The following is an 8,303-nucleotide window of genomic DNA, read 5'->3' as shown; positions in this document are numbered from 1 at the left end:
GCCTTCCTCACGATGCTGTCTGTGTGAGTGGACCAATTCAGTTTGTCTGTGATGTGTATGCCGAGGAACTTAAAACTTGCTACCCTCTCCACTGTTCTCTCTACTGTTCCATCGATGTGGATGGGGGGGTGTTCCCTCTGCTGTTTCCTGAAGTCCACAATCATCTCCTTAGTTTTGTTGACGTTGAGTGTGAGGTTATTTTCCTGACACCACACTCCGAGGGCCCTCACCTCCTCCCTGTAGGCCGTCTCGTCGTTGTTGGTAATCAAGCCTACCACTGTTGTGTCGTCCGCAAACTTGATGATTGAGTTGGAGGCGTGCATGGCCACGCAGTCGTGGGTGAACAGGGAGTACAGGAGAGGGCTCAGAACGCACCCTTGTGGGGCCCCAGTGTTGAGGATCAGCGGGGAGGAGATGTTGTTGCCTACCCTCACCACCTGGGGGCGGCCCGTCAGGAAGTCCAGTACCCAGTTGCACAGGGCGGGGTCGAGACCCAGGGTCTCGAGCTTGATGACGAGCTTGGAGGGTACTATGGTGTTGAATGCCGAGCTGTAGTCGATGAACAGCATTCTCACATAGGTATTCCTCTTGTCCAGATGGGTTAGGGCAGTGAGCAGTGTGGTTGAGATTGCATCGTCTGTGGACCTATTTGGGCGGTAAGCAAATTGGAGTGGGTCAAGGGTGTCAGGTAGGGTGGAGGTGATATGGTCCTTGACTAGTCTCTCAAAGCACTTCATGATGACGGATGTGAGTGCTACGGGGCGGTAGTCGTTTAGCTCAGTTACCTTAGCTTTCTTGGGAACAGGAACAATGGTGGCCCTCTTGAAGCATGTGGGAACAGCAGACTGGTATAGGGATTGATTGAATATGTCCGTAAACACACCGGCCAGCTGGTCTGCGCATGCTCTGAGGGCGCGGCTGGGGATGCCGTCTGGGCCTGCAGCCTTGCGAGGGTTAACACGTTTAAATGTCTTACTCACTTCGGCTGCAGTGAAGGAGAGACCGCATGTTTCCGTTGCAGGCCGTGTCAGTGGCACTGTATTGTCCTCAAAGCGGGCAAAAAAGTTATTTAGTCTGCCTGGGAGCAAGACATCCTGGTCCGTGACTGGGCTGGGTTTCTTCCTGTAGTCCGTGATTGACTGTAGACCCTGCCACATACCTCTTGTGTCTGAGCCGTTGAATTGAGATTCTACTTTGTTCATACTCTAATAGACTTGTCCTCTTGCTCAGTTGTGCACCGGGGCTTCCCATTCCTCTTTCTATTCTGGTTAGAGACAGTTGGAGCTGTTCTGTAAAGGTAAAGTACACAGCGTTGTACGAGATCTTCAGTTTCTTGGCAATTTCTCACATGGAATAGCCTTCCTTTCTCAAAACAAGAATAGACTGACGAGTTTCAGAAGAAAGGTAATTGTTTCGGCCTGTAATCGAACCCACAAATGCTGATGCTCCAGATGCTCAACTAGTCTAAAGAAGGCCAGTTTTATTGCTTCTTAATTAATCAACACAACAGCTTTCAGATGTGCTAACATAATTGAAAAATGATTTTCCAACAATCAATTAGCCTTTTTAAATGATAAACTTGGATTAGCTAACACAACGTGCCATTGGAACACAGGAGTGATGGTTGCCGATAATGGGCCTCTATACGCCTATGTAGATATTACATAAAAAAATCTGCAGTTTCCAGCTACAATAGTAATTTACAAGATGAACAATGTTTAACTGCATTTCTGATCAATTTTATGTTATTTTAATGGACCAAAAATGTATTTTTTTTTCAAAAACAAGGACATTTCTAAGTGATCCCAAACTTTTGAACGGTAGTGCATATATAGATTTTTATTTATTTTACTTTTACCCATTTTTATCCCCAATTTCGTGGTATCCAATTGGTAGTTACAGTCTTGTCCCATCGTTGCAACTCCTTTACGGACTTGGGAGAGGTGAAGGTCGAGAGCCATGCGTCCTCCAAAACACGACCCTGCCATGCCGCACTTCTTCTTGACACACTGCTCGCTTAACCCAGAAGCCAGCCGCACCAGTGGCTGGCTTCTGGTTGTCAAGCCTTCTAGTTGTCAAGCCTTCTAGACCTCTATCAAATTGAAAACACTAGATAAGAAGCTGCTGTGGAGGTTGGTGTAGCAGTGTTGCTAAATGGTGAAAAGCTGATATCACAGAATGATGCATGGATAGGAAGCATGCCACAGTCTTATTCCCTTATACTTGGTGCATGTCTAGATGTTGAAAAATTAAGATTTCAAACATATGAGTGAGAAGTTTGAACAGCATTAATTATGGAAGCTGCATACAATATTGATGATATGGACAAGTAAGATCATAGGAAACCTCTCCATCCACGATTGGGTACCACATAGATGAGGACGGGGTTCTGCACGATATTGCAACACCCTCTCCCACAACCTGTCTGGCTGCTGTGGTAGCGCGGAGAAGGAACGGACGCGTGCGTTTATCGAGCAGTCCATCCGTTCTGAAGCGACACCAAGGGGAGGAGAGCGGCGAAAATGACGACCAACATCCGATACAAGAGCCGTATCCCGATCAAATCGGACGAGACAGTTGAGGAGAAGCAGTATGTGGGTTTTGCTACCCTCCCTAACCAGGTGCACAGGAAGTCAGTGAAAAAGGGATTTGACTTCACCCTCATGGTCGCCGGAGAGTCGGATATGGGTAAATCTACTCTGGTCAACAGCCTGTTCCTCACAGACTTGTACAAGGACAGGAAACTTCTCAATGCTGAGGAGCGTATCAACCAGACAGTAGAGATCATTAAGCACACAGTGGACATTGAGGAGAAAGGAGTGAAGCTGAAGCTGACCATTGTAGACACACCGGGCTTTGGAGACGCTGTCAACAACAATGAATGCTGAAAGCCCATCACCGCCTACATTGACCAGCAGTTTGAGCAGTACTTCAGGGACGAGAGTGGACTGAACAGGAAGAACATCCAGGACAACAGAGTCCACTGCTGCCTCTACTTCATACCTCCATTTGGACATGGACTGCGTCCAGTAGATGTGGAGTTTATGAAGGCTCTCCATGAGAAGGTGAATGTGGTTCCTCTCATCGCCAAGGCTGACTGTCTCACTCCCAGCGAGATCAAGAAACTCAAAGACAGGGTCCGTGATGAGATTGAGAGGTTTGGCATTAAGGTGTACCAGTTCCCAGAGTGTGACTCTGATGAGGACGAGGAGTTTAAACAACTGGACTAAGAACTGAAGGAGTGCTGTCCGTTTGCAGTGATTGGCAGTAACACTGTGGTTGAGGCCAGGGGCCAGAGAGTAAGAGGGAGACTTTACCCATGGGGCATTGTGGAAGTGGAGAACCAGTCTCACTGTGACTTTGTGAAGCTGAGGAACATATTGATCCGCTCCCACATGCACGACCTCAAAGACGTGACCTGTGACATGCACCATGAGAACTACAGAGCGCAGTGTATACAGGACATGACCAGTAAACTGACGCAGGACAACCGAATGGAGAGCCCGATTCCCATGTTGCCACAGCCCACCCCCGACGTGGAGACCGATATACTCATCAAGATGAATGATGAAGAGTTGGCGAGACATAAGGAAGTGGATGGCTGCAAACTTTCTACTTTTGAACTCGGACAAAACAGAGATGCTTGTTCTAGGTCCCAAGAAACAAAGAGATCTTCTGTTGAATCTGACAATTAATCTTAATGGTTGTACAGTCGTCTCAAATAAAACTGTGAAGGACCTCGGCGTTACTCTGGACCCTGATCTCTCTTTTGAAGAACATATCAAGACCATTTCAAGGACAGCTTTTTTCCATCTACGTAACATTGCAAAAATCAGAAACTTTCTGTCCGAAAATGATGCAGAAAAATTAATCCATGCTTTTGTCACTTCTAGGTTAGACTACTGCAATGCTCTACTTTCCGGCTACCCGGATAAAGCACTAAATAAACTTCAGTTGGTGCTAAATACGGCTGCTAGAATCCTGACTAGAACCAAAAAATTTGATCATATTACTCCAGTGCTAGCCTCTCTACACTGGCTTCCTGTCAAAGCAAGGGCTGATTTCAAGGTTTTACTGCTAACCTACAAAGCATTACATGGGCTTGCTCCTACCTATCTCTCTGATTTGGTCCTGCCGTACATACCTACATGTACGCTACGGTCACAAGACGCAGGCCTCCTAATTGTCCCTAGAATTTCTAAGCAAACAGCTGGAGGCAGGGCTTTCTCCTATAGAGCTCCATTTTTATGGAACGGTCTGCCTACCCATGTCAGAGTCGCAAACTCGGTCTCAACCTTTAAGTCTTTACTGAAGACTCATCTCTTCAGTGGGTCGTATGATTGAGTGTAGTCTGGCCCAGGAGTGGGAAGGTGAACGGAAAGGCTCTGGAGCAACGAACCGCCCTTGCTGTCTCTGCCTGGCCGGTTCCCCTCTTTCCACTGGGATTCTCTGCCTCTAACCCTATTACAGGGGCTGAGTCACTTGCTTACTGGGGCCCTCTCATGCCGTCCTTGGAAGGGGTGCGTCTCCTGAGTGGGTTGATTCATGGCCCTAGGACCATGCCCCAGGACTACCTGACATGATGACTCCTTGCTGTCCCCAGTCCACCTGACCGTGCTGCTGCTCCAGTTTCAACTGACCTGCCCTAGGACCATGCCCCAGGACTACCTGACATGATGACTCCTTGCTGTCCCCAGTCCACCTGACCGTGCTGCTGCTCCAGTTTCAACTGCTCTGCCTTATTATTATACGACCATGCTGGTCATTTATGAACATTTGAACATCTTGACCATGTTCTGTTATAATCTCCACCCGGCACAGCCAGAAGAGGACTGGCCACCCCACATAGCCTGGTTCCTCTCTAGGTTTCTTCCTAGGTTTTGGCCTTTCTAGGGAGTTTTTCCTAGCCACCGTGCTTCTACACCTGCATTGCTTGCTGTTTGGGGTTTAAGGCTGGGTTTCTGTACAGCACTTTGAGATATCAGCTGATGTACGAAGGGCTATATAAATAAATTTGATTTGATTTGACCAGTGTGTCAGAGGAAACACCATCCACTTGGCAACTGTAGGCAGCTTGCAGCCGCCCGGCCTGCCACAAGGAGTCGCTAGTGCGCGATGGGACAAGGAAATCCCGGCCAAACCATCCCCTAACCCGACCGACGCTGGGCAAATTGTCTGCCCGGGTCTGTAGGGATGCCTCAAGCACTGCAATGCGTGGTTATATATATATATATATATATATATATATATATATATATATATATATATATATATATATTTATTATAGATGACTTTTCTTTGGAAAAATGCACCAAACATGCATTTAGTATTGTACAGATAGAAAGATTTAAAAAGTGTTTATCCACAATTTGCTCTGAGCAAGTCCAGTCCTGAAGTGTCTTAACAAAATGAAACCAAAAAAATAGATCTGCGCGATATGTGAATATTTGCATAGTTAATGAGATCACCTAATTTGCATATTTTAATAACATGTTTCAGAAAAATTAAAAACCATTTGTGTGTGTGTGTGTGTTTCTACGTTCAACTGGTAAAAATGTAAATTATAAAGATATAATTAAGGGCCTTAAATCAATGTGCCCTAGTTAACATGCATTAGCTTTTCCTTCTCAAAAGCAACTGTTTAGAGTATTCAGAGTTTGTTGATTGTGCTCTTCACAAGTCCTTAGTGTCAGCTCTAGCTATGAAAACACAACTTCCCCCAAAATAACACTACATCTTACACCCCAAAAAGATTGGGACCCAGGCCAATATGTCATATTGAGAATGCCATATGCCATATGTCATTCTCAAATTATCTCAAAGTTACTTTAAACCAAGTCATTGAACTCCCTTTCAGAGATTATTTGGTCATGGAATTTTAAAAGTATGCTACTTGAGGGACATTGACTTACATCTAATATTAGTGGTTTAGGCAGTGGCTATTTTTAACCAAACCAAAGCATAGATTGTATTCTCTCCTTGTCCATAATCTGTCTACACTCTAACCCCAAACACAATATATAATAAACTCTAACCCTGCCCTCTGTAGCCAGACTGTTCTTACAGAAGGGACTACACCACCATGATCCTGGAATAAACCCTAACCCCCTTATCATCAACACCCCTATCTAAACAAGGAACCCTTGTGCCGCTCTACACCCTAACCCTGTTCTGTGTTTGTACAGGCTGCTCTGGCAGGACCACGGTCTGGTATTAAACAAACTTAAACCCTGTTCCGTGTATCTCTGTCTATGGAACCTAAACCTTCTCCGTCCGTGTACAGTATCTCTATCCATGGAACCTAAACCCTGTTCCGTGTATCTCTATCCATTGAATTTAAACCGTGTTCCGTGTATCTCTATCCATTGAACCTAAACCCTGTTCCGTGTATCTCTATCCATGGAACTTAAACCCTGTTCCGTGTATATTTATCTATGGAACCTAAACCCTGCTCCGTGTATCTCTATCCATGGAACCTAAACCCTGTTCCGTGTATCTTTATCTATGGAACCTAAACCCTGTTCCGTGTATCTCTATCCATGGAACCTAAACCATGTTCCGTGTATCTTTATCTATGGAACCTAAACCCTGTTCCATGTATCTTTATCCAGGCTGCCCTGGAAAGTGGCAGGAGGCACTATCATGATCCTTCTTCGCGTTGCTTGCATCGTGCCTAAGAACATCCATTAGCCGTGGTATATTGGCTATATATATCACACCTCCTCAGGCCTTATTGCTTAAATAACATCCCAACTAGAAATAGCATGTGGTAATAGACTCCATGGAGACCTGGGATGGACAGTATGTCAATACATGTTTTTTACAGAAATGTTAAGAGTCTTCTCTCTCAGCATTGAAAAGAAAAGCACCCTAAACTAATTAGCTTTTTGCTAAACCCATTCTAGGTCAAAAAGGAAATGGCCTAAGAGAAAGGCCTCAACTCCTTCAAGATGTTCATGGCATAAAAGGATGTGTTCATGCTTCAAAACCATGAGCTGAATGCTGCGTTTTCCCAATGCAAAGAGATTGGAGCCATAGCCCAGGTGCATGCAGAGAATGGAGACCTTATTGCAGAGGTATCCCAAAACATTTCTGACCACAACACAGTCAATATGGCTCAAACCTGGGGTTTGTTCAGTCTACTTCAACTTTTGCGAAGTTGCGTGACGGTTTGTACTGAACGAAACACATCGCCCCCAAACGGTACACACCGTTTTTCAACAGCCTTTGATGTAAGTTTGCTTCCGTTTAGTGGATGTTGAGGTGTGCCCTGATTCATTTAAGTGGGACCATTTGAAATCGTAAAAATTGTGTAGCAGACCATATGGTATTGCCTTCTGGGCCACCATAATCCCAATATTTTTCTACTGGTCGTTAATACATTATTTTGAAAGGGTCAGTCACACGTTCCTATTGACTGTCCACTCAGTGTGTAAGTATTCCAGAGGTCATTGGTTTAGGTTAATGTTTCATCCGGAGGTAGACTAATAGACTAAAGAGGCGATGCATGCCATGCACAACTAACCCCGTCCAAGCCATGCAAAACTAACCCCGTCCAAGCCATGCAAAACTAACCCCGTCCAAGCCATGCAAAACTAACCCCGTCCAAGCCATGCACAACTAACCCCGTCCAAGCCATGCAAAACTAACCCTGTCCAAGCCATGCAAAACTAACCCTGTCCAAGCCATGCAAAACTAACCCTGTCCAAGCCATGCAAAACTAACCCTGTCCAAGCCATGCAAAACTGACCCTGTCCAAGCCATGAAAAACTAACCCTGTCCAAGCCATGCAAAACTACCCCTGTCCAAGCCATGCAAAACTACCCCCCAGCCATGCAAAACTAACCCTGTCCAAGCCATGAAAAACTAACCCTGTCCAAGCCATGCAAAACTAACCCTGTCCAAGCCATGCAAAACTAACCCTGTCCAAGCCATGCAAAACTAACCCTGTCCAAGCCGTGCAAAACTACCCCTGTCCAAGCCATGCAAAACTAACCCTGTCCAAGCCATGCAAAACTAACCCTGTCCAAGCCCCCAAGCCATGCAAAACTAACCCTGTCCAAGCCATGCAAAACTAACCCTGTCCAAGCCATGCAAAACTAACCCTGTCCAAGCCATGCAAAACTGACCCTGTCCAAGCCATGAAAAACTAACCCTGTCCAAGCCATGCAAAACTACCCCTGTCCAAGCCATGCAAAACTACCCCCCCCCAAGCCATGCAAAACTAACCCTGTCCAAGCCATGAAAAACTAACCCTGTCCAAGCCATGAAAAACTAACCCTGTCCAAGCCATGCAAAACTAA

At 45.7% G+C, this 8,303-nt stretch overlaps 2 pseudogenes; both read left to right on the top strand.

Moving 5' to 3' along the window:
• Positions 1 to 2,450: 2,450 nt before the first annotated feature.
• LOC112222528 lies at positions 2,451 to 3,576 on the top strand (annotated as a pseudogene).
• A 3,218-nt stretch (positions 3,577 to 6,794) lies between these two features.
• Positions 6,795 to 8,303, top strand: part of LOC121840555 — a 6,390-nt pseudogene continuing 4,881 nt past the window's right edge.

The sequence above is a fragment of the Oncorhynchus tshawytscha genome, linkage group LG23, assembly GCF_018296145.1.
Source record: "Oncorhynchus tshawytscha isolate Ot180627B linkage group LG23, Otsh_v2.0, whole genome shotgun sequence".
NCBI lineage: Eukaryota > Metazoa > Chordata > Actinopteri > Salmoniformes > Salmonidae > Oncorhynchus > Oncorhynchus tshawytscha.
The sequence above is the reverse complement of the archived record's forward strand: the minus strand, read 5'-3'. Positions and strand labels throughout refer to the sequence as shown.